Consider the following 18,379-nt stretch of genomic DNA (forward strand, 5'->3'; position numbering starts at 1 on the left):
ATTGACAGTTTGTTAAGTGTTTAAGTTAAGGAAAAATATAGAAATAATTGAGAGAGAAAAAACATTTAAGTAATGATTATAATTCATAAGAGGAGAAAAAGACCAAAAAGATTTAAATAGAAAGTATTAGAGGAATTAAGAAGGACAGTTAGAAAGTAAGTAGTAAAGATTAAAGATTAAGAGGCAAGAAAGTAAGAAAATATTATATCGTCAAACATACCGTATAGTGAAAGATGACGAAAAAATTTAACATAAAAATGATAAGGATAGTAGGTAGGAAACTAGAAATAAATATTGTGAATAATTATCACTATTAAACTTCATTCAACCAGTAAAAAACTACAGTGTACAATTATAGAATATTATGAGTAGGTAACAGACAAATAGACAATAAATTCTTATTATTAGGCACTGTGGCTGTGCACAGATAAATATGAACAAATTTGATAAGTGTAGTATAGAGTTTAAATACATCCTGAACAAGAAGAAATGACAGTGCTGGGACTCACTTTGAACCTCATGCAATGCCTGTGGGCAGGAAGGATCAGGATTTGGAAAGAGGCATTCTGGAGGTTCAGGTACACCAATCAAATCTCCCACATTCAGGGGCAGCAAGACTATACTTAGGGACAACATCTTGAACTTGTACTGCCGGATGAACAAGTTCAGAAGGTGGAGATCCAGAATGGGTCTCAGACCTTTCTCCTACTAGGGAACCGAAAACGAAAGGTCATTGAATACTGTGCCCCTTACCTCCAGAGGTACAACCACTATGGCTACCTTAAGCAGGGCACATACTTTCACTTCTAAAATAAAAGCATGTGGCACAGAGCTTCTCTAGGCGGATGGAGGGCAGTCTGAAGTGGAGGGGCAGAAAGGGTCTGTCTAATAGGTGGACAAGTGAGAATTGGTGGTGTAATGGGGAAATCAGAGAGATTTTAAGTCAAGAGACCCAGCAAAGGATGACAGAGACGGAATCTACCTATGCTGCTGGTGATGGAGCTGTCTAGATCCCACTCTGCCCCAAAAGGAGCAGAACATTTGTTAGGGCATCTGGATCAGTTAAGAAGGTTGTTTTTGCTGGGACTGTTGTATGTTGGAATAGGGTGCTGCTGATGGATCTCCCTCACTGTAGAGGATAGGCCCAGCAAGCAAGCTGTATCTCTGCCAGTCCTAAAGGATTCCTGGACTGAGTCAGCCTTCTCTCCAAACAGCCTCTTATCTTCAAAGAGCATGTCCTTGAGAGTTGCATGGACATGTGAAAAGCCAGTGGATTTCATTCTAGTGCGATAATACAGTGTGACAGTGGTGCCCATGAATTTAACCTGGGTGTTTACAGAGTCCAGACTGCATTTCAGGATTGATTTAGAAGCATTAAAACTGTTGTTGGCTAGATCAGCTAATGGCTATTACATGGTGACTTTTGGGTTGATCATTGCAAGTGTTGCCAGTTCCTGCAGGGAGGAGACATATCACTCCAGTAGACAAGTGGCATTCTCTGTTTGTTGTTAGGCAGCCAAAGGCAAACACATTGCAGCCCAAAGAGCCCAGTTATTTTGATACTCTATCTGGGAGTGCTGTGGGAAAGGCAGTTGAGGTCTGTTTCGAGGAACACGCTTAGACTCCCATACTTTTCGGTGCAGGGTGAGACAGCAGTTAATGTGGGCCACCATGTGCAGGTCTATGTCATTTGGCTATTTTCCTGCTAGGCCAAAAAAGGTTTGTGCCATGAATTTATTATCGGTTCTAGAAGAGCCTGATTTAAAGGAAGTAAGGGCTCAACCACAAAAGAATAGGGTTACAAGAGCTTCATCAAAATGTTACACTTTGCCTCCACAAAGGGCAGTGTACACCCTTAATATCGAAGTCAGAATATCAATGGTACTAAATGTCAAAATCAGAATGTCATGATTATAATTATATCTCAGTAAGTATTATCATTGGTAAGTATATCAGTTTTGTATCTTATGCAATAATATTGAAGCTTTAAATATCTAAAACGTGTCTATTGTTGTATAATAATATGTTTTAAAGTTATTTTAATGTATTATTTATATCTAAGTTTTAACATGTTATGTGTTTAAATATGCTTGTTAATTTAAAATATATATATACATCCAATAATTTTATTTGAAGTTGCTTTGTATTTTTTTTATATAAATTATTGTTATTTTTTTTAAATATGTTATTCTTTGTTTGAAGATGTTGGACATTATAGTGGATTAGGGTGGATAGTGTATTACATTTTATTACATGAAAGAAATATATTAGAATGATTTTTAGTTGTATTAATTATTGATTATTTATTAGTGTTATTTATTAAACAGGTTGGTGGTTATTTGGGGGTTTAGGTGAGCAGTTTATAATATAGAAATTAAAAAAAAATTTATTGTTCAGGTTTTTGGGTTTTATAGGTTTATTTTGAGTGGGTAGTGTATTAAATTGTATTGATTTTTTATACCTTTACAAAATTTGAATTGTTTGCAGTTTAATTCAATTGTGTATATTTCACTAGTATTATTTATTTTTGGAGTTGGTTATTTTAGGGGTTTTGGTTGGGCAATTATTTAAATTATAATTTTATAATTTTTATTTTGTATTTAATATTTAAAAAACAAAATGCAGTTATGCTATTTTGAGTTCATTGGGTGAGTAGTGTATTTTTGTATCTAATTACACATTTTCTTTTATAATTTTAGATTATTGCATGTTATAATAATTTTTGTCATATTATTTATGCTATCTATTCTTTGGCTTGTTGAGTTTTAGAGGCATTTTTGGTGACTATTCTTTCATTTGTATTTAAATAAATTTCATTTTTTTAATATTCAATGATTGTTTCTCTTTAAATAGTGTTTTTATTTATTTGTGTTGTTTGATAGTTTTGAGTTTTGACTAGGCAGTTTATTAAATTGTGTTAATTTAACTTTAATATTTATTTTGGAGATTTTTTGCTTATTTTTATACTGTTATATTTTGATTTGTTTGTGGGGTTTTATAGTGAGTGTATGGGTCATTTACTATAGTGCATTATTTAAAAATAATAAAAATAAATCTTTAAAATGTGAATATGTTACCTATTGTACTGTTTTTAAGTTTCATGGGGGTTGAGGCATGGATGTTGCACAGCTTCAATAATAATTTTTTAGGGTGCAGGAATGGGTATTGCACCGTGTTTCTAGTTAGTTTTTAGGGTGCATGGATCGGTATTGCAACAGGTTACTAATTAGTTCTCTGGCCGCAGAGTTTGGTGTTGCATGGGGCGACTAATTCATTTTTAGGGCTCAGGGAGGGGTATTGTACTGGGTTACTAATTTGTTTTGATGATGCAAGGATGAGTATTGCACCTTGTTACTAATCAGTTTTAGGGCACAGGGACTGGTGTTGCACTACGTTACTAAGTTCTTTTTAGGGTGCAGGGATGGGTGTTGCACCAGGTTACTAATGAGTTTTTAGGGTGCCTGGATAGGTGTAGCACCAGGTTACTAATACCTTTTTAGGGTGCAGAGATAGCTATTGCACCGGGTTAGGCAATTCGTTTTATTGGCGCAGGGGTGGGTTATACACCTTGTCACTAATTTATTTTTAGATTGATGGGATGAGTATTGCATAAGACAACTAATTAGTTTTTATGGCACAGAGATGGGTATTGCACTTTGTTACAATTTATTTTTAGGTTGCTGGGATGAGTATTGCATCAGGTTGCTAATTAGTTTTTAGGGCACAGAGATGGGCATTGCACCAGGTTACTAATTAATTTTTAGGCTGCAGGGGTGACTATTTCACTGGCTTACTAATTCGTTTTTGGGGTGCAGGGATGGTTGTTGCATCAGGTAGTCTTTTGTTTTTAGAGCACAGGGATGGATGTTGCACCGCTTTAATAATTCATTTTTAGGGCGAATGGATGACATATTTCAGGCAAGCGCAGCAGGCATTTTGCCGGTCCTCACTACCTGCAGGTGGCCAACCCACAGCAGCTGCCCACCATGGTCAGCTTGCTGACCCTGCCCTGCCCTCCTGCCTGCCCTTTATTCTTCGCCTGTTTGCCCCGATCACCTCCATCTACTCTCCATGGTCAGCTTGCTGTGTCTGCTGCCTCCCTCCTGCCATCCAGTGGTGTAGCAAGGAGGGCGGTCCACCCCGGGCGGCATGAGTTTTGGGGGCGGCAACCTACCCCCCGGTCTACCTGCGGCCGTGCGGGCGTCCGTCGCGGGACTTGGCAGGATGCCTCCACCACTCTTCATGCGGCTGCTGGGCAGCAAAACCCAGTGACCGCCACAAACGGCCCAACAGCTAGCTACACCACTGCTGCCATCCTTGTTCAGCTTGCGTCCCATGCCAGCCTGCCCTGAATGGTCAGTTTGCTGCCTCTGCCCCCCTCCTACCTTACCTTTATTATCTTGCCCTGGCTCCAGACTAACAACAGAGGGTATGCAGCCCTGTGAATGGAGATAGGACACAGCCTATTCAGGTGTAGGTGAGGTTGGGCCAGCACCTTCCCCCCATCCTGGCAATTATGGCCAGCTCCATCACACCAAAGCTCCCATTGTGTGTGGCTGTCTAGGAGGAATACACAAAGCCCCACTGCCAACTACAACCATTCATGTGACAAGACACAGGCTGCATACACCAAATGACTAAGGCAATAAAATGTGAACTTTCTAAAAGTGGCATTTACAGAATTGTAATCTAAAATCTGACTTCACCATAAGTTAGGATTTTAAATTAGGATTCCAAAGACACCAAACTTGAACTTCCTACTTGGAAATTGCTCTTACAGTAATGATGTAATCCCAATGTTATCCTAGGGGCAATATAGGCCTTGCAGTAATGAAAAAAGGCGTTAAAGAGTTTTTCACTACCAGGACATGTAAAACATAAATGTATTTGTCCTGCTTTTTAAATACTTTGCATTGTGCCCTTTTGTCTGTCCAGGGCCTACCCTATGTATTGAAAAGGAAGCTTTGGGCCCAGCAAAAGGTTTATTTTGCCAGGTTGAAATTGCAGTTTAAATTGCACACACATGCTCTACAATGGTAGGCCTGAGACATGTTAAAAGGGTCCCAAGTGCCACTTTAATAGGGACTTTAAAGTAAATTAAATATTCCAATTGGGTATGAGCCAATATTACTATGTTGAGAGGAGAGAGCACATGCACTTTAGCACTGGTTGGCCATGGTAAGTGCTCAGAGTCCTAAGGCTAGCAAAAACAATGTCGGAAAAAATGGAGTAGGAAGGAACATAGGGGCCGATTATGATGGCGGGTGGACTTGAGTCTGCCCGCCATCGTATCGGGATTGGGACTGCCCGACTGCAATGCGGCGGTCCCGCACCCCTAATCATGATGCGACCTCCACCGCGGCAGTCGCATCTGGCAATTTAACATTTTGGCGGGTGCTGCTGGCTGCAGCACCCGCCGCAATGGCAAATGGCCATGTTGTGCATTTCCCTGCACAATGTGGCAGGCACCGCTCAGTGCCTGCCACCTTGTGCATGGAAATCCCAGTGCACAACTGCCCCCCCCCCCCCCACAGAGGGGGCCCGTAACGGTCCTCCCGTAGCAAGCCTCCGCCAGCCTTGTTATCTGGCGGGCGGTGCCTTCGAGGCACCGCCCCCATATCCCCGGCCTTCTCCGCTACGCCAGGCAATCGTTACGATTGCCTGTGGCGGAAGCGTGGCGGGCGCTCATGTGGCACAATTCCCCCTGCCATCCTAATGTGCCGGGGGTAAATGGGAGCCATCATAATGAGCCCCATAGTTGGAGGGAAGACCACCCTGAGGCTGACAGATCTAATAGTCAGCTTGCTGCCCCTGCTGCCTCCTTCTGTCTTCCAGGGTCAGCTTGCTGGCCCTGCCAATACCAGCATGTCCTGACTGGTCAGCTTACGTCTCCTGCTTCTACCTCTACCCCCCTGCCCACTCTCCATTCTCTGTTTGTGTACCCCTGACCCCTCCTACCTGCTCTCTGTGGTCAGCTCGTTGCCCCTTCTAATGCTGACCTCCCCTCTGTTGTCAACTTGCTGCCACTACCACCCTCTGTTCTCCGTGTGAGTGCCCCTGACATCCATGGGCCATTGTGCTGTGCCTGCCCATCACGTGATTCGAGTGACGGAGCCGGATCGAGATGGAGGGTCCAGGATTTTTCACGTCGGGCAAGATTCTTTGTTGCCTTTCCGTTTTCTACGTTTTATCGAAAACAATCCTTGAAGTTCCCGACTAGTTTCTGCTGGTGTTGCGGGATTCGTATTAATAGATAACAGAACCCACCTGCAGGATTCAGAATTGAGGATCACACGCACCAGGAAGTACTATACTGGCGTAGTGACAAAAAAAGAACATTTCCAAACTTGTACCAGGAATTGCTTTACGGTACACGGGTCCTGGTTCCAGTGGGACTCCTAAGAGGTTACCTTGTTTGCCCAGTCCTGATGAGGCCCAAGTCACGCGGGCTGAAACGCGTTGACTCCACAAATTGGAGAAGTCCTACATAAGTTGAAATTGTGTTGAAATAAATTAATGTAGATACTAGAGAGGTTAGAGTCTTCCCCTCAACCTGTATTCTTTTGTATTTTAGGGCTATCTTCATTAACGGAATGCCGGTGTTAACATTATTTGGCATCCGTAATAACGAATAGGGTAAAAAGGATGGTGTACCTGTTCATGGTTGTTTGTATATATTGATGTATATATGTTTGTAAGGTATTGTCTTGAAAAAATTATTTCTAAATAGATATATATATATATATCAAAACCAGTCCAAACTTGCAGATAAAGAAGGCGCTGACTCCGTGGATTAGTTACCAAAGCAAGATAGATTTATTCCAAAATGACACAGACGCGTTTCGGCGTCGGACCGCCTTGCTCACTACATAATATATATATATATAAAAAAACTTTTTAACTACTATTAGGTGGTGCTGTCCTAAATTTATCAAAGTTATTGGATAATATTTATAATACAAAGGATAGATTAATTGATTTTTCCATTTGACATTAGTTTGTTTCAGGTATCTATTCCAACCCATTATTCTTTATTTTGTATTTTGTCTATTTGCCCAGATGCGTTTGGAGTAACAGGGCTTACCCCCTTTATATTGATAGTGTCTGCCCATGCCGGCATGCCCTGAATGTTCAGCTTGCTGCCCCTGCCACCTCCCTCATGCCTTCTGTGTTCAACTTGGTGCCCATGCCGGCAAGCCCTCTGTGATCAGCTTGTGGTCCCTGTCCTCACCTCACTCCCCCTGCCCACTGTTCTCCATCTGCGTCCACCTGCTCCCTCCCGCCAGCCCTAAGTGCTGAGTTTACTGCCCCTGCCAGTGCTGGCCTCCCCTTCATGATCTGGTTGCTGCCCCTGCCCAAACGCCCTCTCGCCTGCCCTCTGTTCAGCATCTGCATTCCCCTGCCCACTCTTGCCTGCCCTCTGGTCACTGTCTGCATGCCCTTCCCATTTATGCTCAGCTTTCTGCCCCAAACCATGCCAGCCGGCCCTTCATGGTGTGCTGGCTGTCCCTTACCCTTCCCCTGCCCTCTATTCTCTGTATGCATGTCACTGTCCTTCCTTCTTGCCCTCCGTGGTCTGTTATGCTGCCTACTGCCTATGCTGGCCTTGCCTCCAGAGTCAGCCTGTTGCCCCTGCTCTCCTTGATCCCTGCGTACATGCCAACATTTGGAAAGCAGACAGAGAAAAGTTTAAAAAGAATATATTATGGGGCTCTTCCTCCTTTTGACTTGTATTCAAATGGAGACCATATCAGGCAGGAGAAAGTAAATTAAAGACATTTTTTGCTTTAAACATAGGGTACCTCCCACTTGAATCGGGTCTGCTGGCATGTATGACCCTGCCCTCTGTTGTCCTTGTGTATTTCCTTGAACCCTTCCTCCAGCCCTCCATGGTCCATTGTGCTGTCACTTCTTGTCCTCATTTTAGCTTTCTGAAGCACAAAAAATAACTTCTATGACCAAAGAACCCCCTCATTTTATTAATTTCTAAAGAGAATGCTTTAGGTTTTACAGCATTGATTCCATTAAGATGGCTTACACTGTGTGACACTTTTGTCATAAATACACAAGTTAGTGCTCTAGTTGTTTATTAGAGCAGTGTGAGAAGCTGCAGTAGCACGCTGGGGAGTTAACTGACAGACTGCTAGTACATATTTTAATCTGTATGTCAGACTTTATTTTCCCAAGCTGAGGAAGATGGTGTGAATTTATAGCAAATGGTCTCTCATTTTAGCTTCTGGAACAACTTCCATAACCTCAGTAAGAAAATCATGAGAGAAGACAGTTTTCTCTTAAAGAACAAGTTGCTTTCCTTTGGTAACACTTTTCCTGGAGGAGACTTTATCTAGCCGCACATTCCTCACCTTTTGAAAATTCCCCATGCCACACTCTGGATCCGTAAACTTTTTAATAGTACCTTTGTGCATAGGTGGCATGGCTTTTAACTGATGCCGGTATGCTCTGGAAATGCTGTGCAGTGCCTATAGAGGCACTAATCCCACACGCTGGCGTCAGTTGTTTTCGAGAATGTCCGTGCCCCCAGACACAGAGCCGCAAAAGCAAAATGGTGTGACCAGTGTGCAGGTTCCTAGACTCAAGATCTTATGCATGGATAGAGTCCAATCACAGAACAGTCAGGCATCTGTGGCTAGATAGAGTCTCTTCCATAAAGAGCGTTACCAAAGGTAGTAACTTATTCTTCTGATAGAGACTTCCAGCCGTAGATTCCTCACCTTTTGAGTAGATACAAAAACAATACCTATTTGGAGGTGGGTCTGTGGATTGATTCAAACCAGAAAGTCCTGCAAGACCGAGTGGGTGAAATCCCTGTTGCTGCGAACTTCACTGTCCAGACAATATTGGAGGGATGCCCACATAGTTGCCTGGCATATGTCCAAGACAGGGACTCTAGATGCTAACGTGGTGGTAGCAGCTTTAGCACTGGTTGAAGGCGCACACAATCCTTCCGAGGCTGATTGTTAGCCGATTTACATTAAGGCTCAGTGATGCCTTGAGGTCCATACAATGGAGTATCTCCTCCTTAGAGGGGTGAGAAAGAGTATGGAATGTCGACAAGGTGATGGTATGACAGACGTGGAATGGCATCACAACTTTAGGCAAGAAAGATGCCCGTGTCCGTAAATCCAGCTATTTGGAAGAAGGTGGTGTACATCAGGATCACACAGAGAGCTTGAAGCTCACTCACACCACGCCATTTGTATGGCAACAAGGAAAACTGTCTTGAGGTTGGAAAGCCACAAGGAGCAGCTGTGAAATAGTTCAAAGGGACTGCACTTCACAAATATAAGGACTAACTGAAGGCCCCACTGTGACATGACAAAGGGAGAGGGAAGAAATAAATGTTGTAAAACTTTCACAAAGAGCATAACAACTGGAGGTTTAAAATTGAGGGCTGATCTGGCAACCACAAAAATGTCAAACAGACAAAGGTACCCTTTAGCTGTGCCCAGAGAAAAAACATGCCAGGCTAGGGACAAAACAAATAACAAAATGTCAGATAACTTTGCTTGGTGGGGGTCTATCTGCCAAGTACCGAACGGTGCCACAAATCTGTCCCAAAGACAGGCATATACAGTTTCTGTTGAGGGGCGCTTGGCTGCCAAGATAATACAGCCACCTCTGGACTTAAGTGTTTAGCTGTCGCTGCTCAATCTCCAAGCACAAAGATAGAGATTGCAAATGTCCTGGTGCAGAACCCTGCCCTGCTGCTGAGACAGCTGCCCCTCCCAGAGGGGCAGCCTGAATGGAGAACAGATGATTAAGCCCAGGAGTTCTGGATACCATGCTCTCCATGCCCAACCATCCTTCTTGGACATCAGAAAGTAGTAGGAATAACAATGACGTCCTATCACATCCTACTTCTGGCATGGTCCCCTTCTCCATTGCCCATTTCGGCCAAAGGGCTTGCACTTCCTGCTACAAAATGGACAGTTGGTCACTGGGGGGAGTGGTGGAAGGTGCACAGTGAGAGGATTAAAGGTAGGGCATATCCCTGCTGAACAATTTGCAGGACCCACCTGTCCGCTGTTATGGCCTACCAACCCAGCAAAAATTGTTGGATTCTGCTTCACCACTGGTAGCTTTGCTGCACTAAGGGCATGCTAAAGGGGTTTGGCAGGTGGGGATCAGAGAGCCCAGAAAGCGTGCCATTGCCCTGCTCTCCTTGAACTGCTTAGAGCGGAGTCTGCCTTGTGCCCAAACAGCCCTATTGAACGGCATGTCCATGAGGGATGACTGGACACTGCCTGAACAACTGGTAGACCTCAGCCAAGTGTGGTGGCACATGGCGACACTAGTGCCAATGGCCTGCCCGATGGAATTGGTGGTGTCCAAGCCACAATGAATTGTTAACTCGGCCTTATCACAACCATCCTTTATGGCCTTGGAACGGACAGCTGAGAGATCTCCAGGAACAGCTGGGAGGCCCTGAACAAGCGTATCCTAAAGGGTGTGATAATAGCGCCCCAGCAAACAACTGGCATTCACAGATATTAATGCCAAGCTGGTAGACGATAAGAAGCTTTTTCTGAATTCCTCCACCCATTTTGAGTTTCTCTCAGGGGCAGTAGTTGGAAATCTATTAGGGTTCGGTTTATAGCAGGTGCCTGCATCACAAAGCATCAAGGGGAGGGGTACTGAGATGAAATTGCCAGATTGTACTGGGCATGGGGGTGGCGTCGAGCTATCCAGCACATGACCTTGGGCCACAGCATGGTTTTGCCAATTCCCCCAACAAAGGGGGTCATTATGATGTCGGGCGGATCCGCCCAACAACTTTGCCCGCCCGCACTTCAATTAACCCCCGCCGTATTACAATGGTTGGGGTACAGCGGCAGACAGAAAGACCGACTGCCGCTTTACTGCAGGCAGGCAATCGTTACGATTGCCTGCCGTGCGGTCCTGGGCCTTAATATGGTGGAAGTGCCTAGCAGGCACCGCCCGCCATATTAGGATATGTGCAGATTTTGGCCTTTTGCCATGGAAAGGCATGCGGGTTTTGGCTGTGGGGGCCCGTTGCGGGCCCCCTTGGTGTTGAGGGGGGTGGGGGGTGCACATGGTGGTACCCCCCTGCACTGGCATACTCAAGGTGGCAGGCACCGGTCGGTGCCTGTCACGTTGTGCATGCCAATGCACAACGTGCATGTTCAACATTGTGGCGGGTGCTGCTTACAGCACCGCCCGCCACATTGTTGAATACCCGGGATGCGACCGCCAGGGTGGCGGTCGCATCCCATTCACTATTGCGGGACTGCGGCACCCCTGGTGGTCGGTCCCGTTTTCCGGTGTCCGCCCGCCATCGTAATAGGCTCCAAAGTGTCTATAAGGGCCTCATTTAAAGGTAAGAGAGCCTCAGTGGATGTTTGCCATGGCTGAAGAACTTCCCTTAGAACATTTGTCTTGACCTCCAAGGACTCACGGAATGTGTCAGGGAATGTGTCAAAGCCACCAGCCTCTTGGAAGTCGTCATACCAATTCTCCTCATAGTATGACTGGCCAATCTCATCACCCACATTGTATATGTTATCCAAATCTGTGCAAAACAGGGAATTGAGAGTATGTGTTTTCCCTTGTGATAACTTGGGTGGGGAAGTGGCACCTTAATAGGAGTCAGGCATGGCATTGTTGAGGTCGAACCAGCTGTGACTTGTAGTCAGAGGTGCAATAGGCCCCTCATCTTTCGATGTTGATAGAGTAAGCATCAGCGTCGAAGTGTAGCTCCTTGATGTGTTTGGAGGGTCCAACTGAGGGCAAATATGCCAGTGGCATTCCTGATCGACAGCCTCTCAGCTCCATGGGGCCTGAAAGTGCACCAGAGGGTGTTGGAAAGAATCCAGAGAGTCAGAGCCTGACCTCCCAGAACTCTTCGATCTGTTTTGGTGTGGCGGAAGGCCCTGGAATCTCAGGTTGTGCCAGAACAAGCTGCATGAAGTTCTAAAATAGGACAAAGGCCTCCGCCCTTCTTTAGCAAGTAGCTAGAGTAACACCCATTTCTTACTTCTGAGGCCAGATACCTCTCTGTGGCCCCTTTGGCTAAAAGAGACTGCACTTCTGCTGTGTGAGGGACTGATGGTTCTCTGGTCAGCCACTGTGTGGATGGTGGTAGATGCGGTGAGGTGAACAGATAGGGAAGGCCATAACCGTGCTGGACAACTTGCAGGATCCTCTTGTACAAAGTGATGGCTTGCCACTCTGGAAGAAATTTTTTAATCTTGTCTCTGACTGGGTTATGTGTGTGACTCATAGGGCTCAATAAAGAGGTTCTGTGGGTGCAGAAGTGGGGGAGTTGGGGATTGGGATGTTCACTTTGCCTGTTTTCCATGTGGTCTCTGGGTACCGTGGCCTCGGCTATGAAAATCTGTTGGGTCTCCTGGGTTGGCTGTATGGGCTGGGAGTATTGAAAGTCTCTACCCCAGCCCTAGAACAGGTGAAACTGCTGGCAAAACTAACACGTTGGCATAGACACATCCAAATGCTGAAAGTTAAATTTGCCACCTCGCCAAAGAAGTGAGAACCATTGAAAGGCATGCCCATTAGGGAAGATTGGGCATCCCCGGAAAAGCCCATTGACCTCATCAAGGCATGTCTCATAAATATTACGTTGGTGCCAATTGCCCAACCAAGGCAATCATGAACTTTGCCACATCACGGCTATCTTGTGTGGCTTGTGTAAGTGTGGTGCCCAAGTCCTCCGGTATAGAAGGTAGTATTTGAAAAACAGAATCCCAAAGGGCATGAGTACACTGGGCCAATAAGGAGCTCAGGTTTGCAGACCGTAGTGACAGGCTTGTGAAAGAGGATATAAGTTTACCAAAGGTTTCAAGGTGCTGGAATTGACCCCGCTCATGGATGCTTGCACCGCCAAGCTTTCTGAACTCAGATGCTGTGTTAGGAAAGCCAGTTCATTCAGGGCAGGGGGGAGGTGCCTCAATATTTGTCTATTTACTGGTGGTCCAGAATATGGCTTTGAGGGCATCATTGAAAGGCAGCAGGGGCTCAGTAGTAGTTTGTTCAGGTTGATGGACTTCAGTGAGAATACTGGTTTTCACTTCTGTAGTGGGCAATTGGAGGCCAAGAACCTCAGCCGCCCTTCGCATATCCACTAAAAAGGAGATTTTTTTCTTCATTAGCCGGCCCAGGTGGAGAGACCAGACCAGTGTCTGGAGAAGTACCCATTCAAATGGCATCTTGTAGCTAATCATGCAAGTTGTCCTCTGTATATGGTTGAGCAAATTCAACCCCTTCATCATAACGATAAGTATCGGATCTATGCCAAATAGATTGTGGATGATCTGGGTCCTTCCTCGAAGCAAGGGCAAAGTATCAGAGTCTTGAAATGCCAAGCTGGATCAAGAGTGTTCAAGGAACACATTTTGTGTCTGCAGTAGTATAGTTAGTTTGTAAGGCGCTAGGAACAGACCTGCACTTCCATGGTGTCTATCACCCAGAGTGAGCAGGTAAAATGGAAAGGAATAATGGTATACTGACAAATAAGGTAGATAGGTTATGTTCAGATACACAGTTAAAATGGCCTGATGCTTTACCACTAATCCTGCGATCTTTGGATGCTGTCCCTTCCCAGAGTGTAAGTTTAGCCCAAATTAAATGATTATGGGCTGACCCATGATGCTAATCTCAGTGCCCCTGGGTCTTCTGCTAAACTAGATCTGCAGTTAAATGATGATGCTGGGTTACAATATTGCAGAAAGCTCATGCAATGTCTCTGCAGTTTCCTTTTTCAGGTGCGAGATACCTTATCATAGTGTCCGATTGAGGTCCGCCATTGCTTCTAGCCCATCGATTGGGTATTTGTCCACATATACCAGAGGAAGACTGCGCTCCAGCTCCACTGGCAGGCACCTTCCCAGACCCTCTTCATCACAGACACTGCTCTGAAAGGCCGAGGCCTATAGACCTTGATCCACTCTTCCCACTGCAGGCGAGTAGGTCGTCTTAGAGACAGTGGTGCTCCTACTAGGTCTGCGCCCGAATATCAGTTGACACTGTCTTTACTACAGCACCATCACCAGTTGGTGGGTCAAAGTCTCCATGCCCACCTCCTCTGCCTGTTCCTACCCCCATGATGGTGCCCCGACAGCCACTCATCTTTTCTGCCTCCATTCACAGAAAGCAAACTTCTCCTTCTGGATGCCGGCTTCGTCTGTAGGTCTGCACTGCTATCTTCATCTGGCTGGTGATAGGGTACACCCTTGCGACAGAATGGGGAATAATTCTAAAGCCCCTCTGGTACAAGCCTACAAGGGTAACTCTTACATGTTACTGATGGAAAGGGGCCAGCGCACTATTAACTCTTTCTATTGTTGGATGTGCACATACATGCCTGTGAATATAAGAGATTTACAGGCACATGCATCAAGCTAGGATTTTGCGAGTCCTTAATTGCGAATATTAAGGATTAGCAATTAAGGACTCCCAAAATCCTATGCATGTAGGAATCGCTATAATAATAGCGATTCCTACACATTCCTTATTTGCGAATCGCAAATAGCGAGTCGAAAATAAGGAATAGCTTCCCATTAATTCCTATGGGCATAGGAATGAATGGGAAATTGCAAGCGCAATTTGCGAGTACCAATTGGTACTCGCAAATTGCTCATGCAATTTCAAGGGTGCAAGGGTGTTAAAAGGGCACCCTGTTGCATCCCTGAAATTAATCTGTGCACAAATGTTGCGCACACACATGTCCCAAGGACATGTGTGTGTGTAACCTACAACTTTGATAAATGCACTTCATTGCATTTTTCAAAGTTTTTGCAAATTACCATGAAGTTCAACTTCATGGTAATTTGCGCCCCCTAGTAGCGAAATCGCTACTTCAAAGTGGTTCTTGCATTGCATTTAAGGAATCGCAAAATGAGATTCCTTAAATGCAATCGCAATTTGAGAACTTGCAATTAATTGCGAATTCTCAAATTGCGAGGGCCTTGACCCTTGATGCATCGCAAAAGCTAATTTTTGTGAATCGCACCGTTTGCGATCGCAAAAAGCTTTGATGCATGTACCAGAGTATCCCTTTCATCAGAGTGCTAAACAATTTTAGGGAGACTTGCCTACAGCTTTTCCATCTTGGGCATATGCTGCTAGAGTGTGCAGTAACACCCTCTTTTCTTTCTCTCGCCTTCAAAAGTCCAAGAATCCCTTTAATCATAACATGTCAGACATGACTCCTCTTGTAATGACTGAGAAAGGATTCTATTTGCTTGAAGCTTTCCATGGTGTTGTGTTAATTACAACCCCTTCATTTCATGGCCTTGGCAGGCCAGGAAGCCATAATGCTTAGTGTAGTACATTGCACATTTTCCAATAGCATGATCTTGTTTTCAAACCTGGCAAGGGAAGCTGGATTCTGTACAAATCTGTCTGTCTGTCTGTCTGTCTGTCTGTCTGTCTGTCTGTCTGTCTGTCTGTCTGTCAGTCCGTCCGTCCGTCCGTCCGTCCGTCTACCTACCTACCTACCTACCTACCTACCTACCTACCTACCTACCTACCTACCTACCTATCTACCTACCTATCTATCTATCTATCTATCTATCTATCTATCTATCTATCTATCTATCTATCTATCTATCTATCTATCTATCTATCTATCTATCTATCTATCTACCTCCCTACTTATCTATCTATCTACATCTATAGCAATACACACACACAGATATTACATATACATATGTTTATTGCACAAAATGCATTTGAGTAAAAAACCCTATTTCACAAGGAACAGGGTACATGACAAATATTTAATTGCTGTCTGTGAAATAGGGAGGTCATCATAATGACAGCTTCTAATCCACCTTGGAGAACTTTAACATTGTCAGGGTCATTAGAAATATATAGCCTGGAGGACCAAATAATGTGGATAGGTTATCCAAATTATGCACATTCTCTGGTAGTATTTTTTCATCAATTTGAGATAGAAACAACAGGGCCTAGTCACAAGGGTAAACTTACACATGAGTAAATCTATATTTGTAATTTCATTCTTACCCTTTTGAATAACTTTCCTACTTTAGGCCATTCACCATTTATAAGTGTAAAGTTTCTCAAAAGTGTAGACTTACATATCTTCAACCCTTGGATTTAGGGTATGGAGCCTAATTTACTAATAGATAGTTACTACTTATAACTTTTCACATGTAGGCAGAGATCTACGCTACCAGATTAGAGACCTCCACATGTTAAAGTAAAGGAAACCATTTGTTACTGTTTAAAAAAATAGAAAAACATTTCATGCTAAACATATTTCACATATATTTATATCAAATGTAGAATAATATATAAAAGCTGATGGATTATTAACTTAATTTTAAATTAAAAATGTAGGTATTTTAATAGAACAAATTTAAAAGAAAATAATTTTTCTAAATTTTAATTTAATTTAAAAAAATTATGTATTTAAAATTATTAAAAGTTATGTCTAGAAATAAAAGTAACAGTAACTGAAGACAAAGACAGCTGTGCAAATTCGAATCGCACTCGCGATTACTTGTAGTCAGACCCTCAACCTACAACGACCAGAATTCCTTGCTGGGATACGCCCATCAGGGCGGGTCTGACTACAAGTAATCGCGAGTGCGATTCGAATTTACACAGCTGTCTTTGTCTTCAACATGAACCAGTGAACAAGGGAGATTGCTCCTGAAACGCGTCTGGTAATGAAAGAATGAAGCTGCGAGAGCCTCGCTGAGCATGCTGTTGTCCATCAGAATAAAAGGTTGAATTGACGCTGGTGTGGTGCCTTCTCATTTCGGGTGACTAAGATTGGCATATATATATATATATATATATATATATATATATATATATATATATATATATATATTCACTGAAAAAACCATAGGTTTCACACATGTTATAGTTAGCGGAAATTTTACTGATAAAAAACCAGTGAAATTGCCCCGTTATAGTTAGTGCTGGCAACTATAACTCACGCGACCGCAATCCTCTGCTGATGCTAATACTGTATTTAGACACTTATTTGCCCATGTCTTCTTCCATACATTTTTAGCTATACATATATTACAAATATTTTTTTTTCATAAAGACACATATGTCATCAGCAGAAGATTGCGGTCGCGTGAGTTATAGTTGCCAGCACTAACTATAACGGGGCAATTTCACTGGTTTTTTATCAGTAAAATTTCCGCTAACTATAACATGTGTGAAACCTATGGTTTTTTCAGTGAATTTGCAAGGTTTTTTAAATGCTAATTCCTAACTATAACGTGTGTGAAACCTATGGTTTTTTCAGTGAATTTGCAAGGTTTTTTAAATGCTAATTCCTAACTATAACGTGTGTGAAACCTATGGTTTTTTCAGTGAATTTGTACGGTTTTTTAAATGCTAAGTTACTTTACGCCATTCGAGGCGTGCGCGCCCACTTAACGCAGTTCGTTCCGTGCACGGTTTTTATCAACTTTAATAAGCCCTGTACATTTGGTGGCCTTCGGCCACCAAAAGCACAGGGGGTGGGGTCAATGTGGATAGTGTTTTTTTTATTTCGATTTTATAATTTCATGTTGCCAAAATTTAGTTTTTTTTACCTATTAATAAGCCCTGTACATTTGGTGGCCTACAGCCACCAAAAGCACAGGGGGTGGGGTAAGTGTGGATAGTGTTTTTTTTTTTGTTTTTTTTTTTTACCGTATGCTTACGGTAAGCGTACGGTAAGCGTACTCGGCGAAATTGCCGAAAAAAAAATAAAACCGTTTTTGCTCTTGGGGGATGTTTGGGGACTCCCTCAACATGACTATGTGGGAGGGAGTTGTCAAAACAGCCCCGTAACATGTTTTTGGCCATCATGTTTGATAAACAACACTCAGTGCGAGAGACAAAATGGCGGACGCCGCTTCCTGGTTTCGGCCGATTCGAATGTTTACTAAGATCTAAGAGCCAATCAGAATCGCGCTCGCGCACGCCACCGTACGCTTACGGTAAGCGTACGGTAAGCGTACCGTAAGCGGGCTCAGATATATATATTGATTTAAAGGCTATTTTCTCAGAATCTACTGAACAGATTTACACCAAACCTACAAAAGGCACTTCCTTGACCTAGGGACTACCTCTCTGCCAAATTTCTAGTAATTCTGTTCAGCCGTTCGGGCTGTAGCTCGTTCTAAAGGTCCTATGGAAAAATGCATGGGAAAAACGCGTTTTGGGACCCCCCTTTTATCTCAGCCCCTGCTTGACGAATCCCCCCGAGACTTTCAGGGTAGGAGCGGAGCGTAGCGCCCCACCTATTTTGAGAAATTCGCGAGGATTCATCGACCGGCGCCAAAGTTATTCAAAATAGAATGTTGAGGTTTTCCTATGGAAAAGGGGTCCTAACTATAACTACCTACTG

The sequence above is a fragment of the Triturus cristatus genome, chromosome 4_2 (genome assembly GCF_964204655.1).
Source record: "Triturus cristatus chromosome 4_2, aTriCri1.1, whole genome shotgun sequence".
Classification (NCBI taxonomy): domain Eukaryota; kingdom Metazoa; phylum Chordata; class Amphibia; order Caudata; family Salamandridae; genus Triturus; species Triturus cristatus.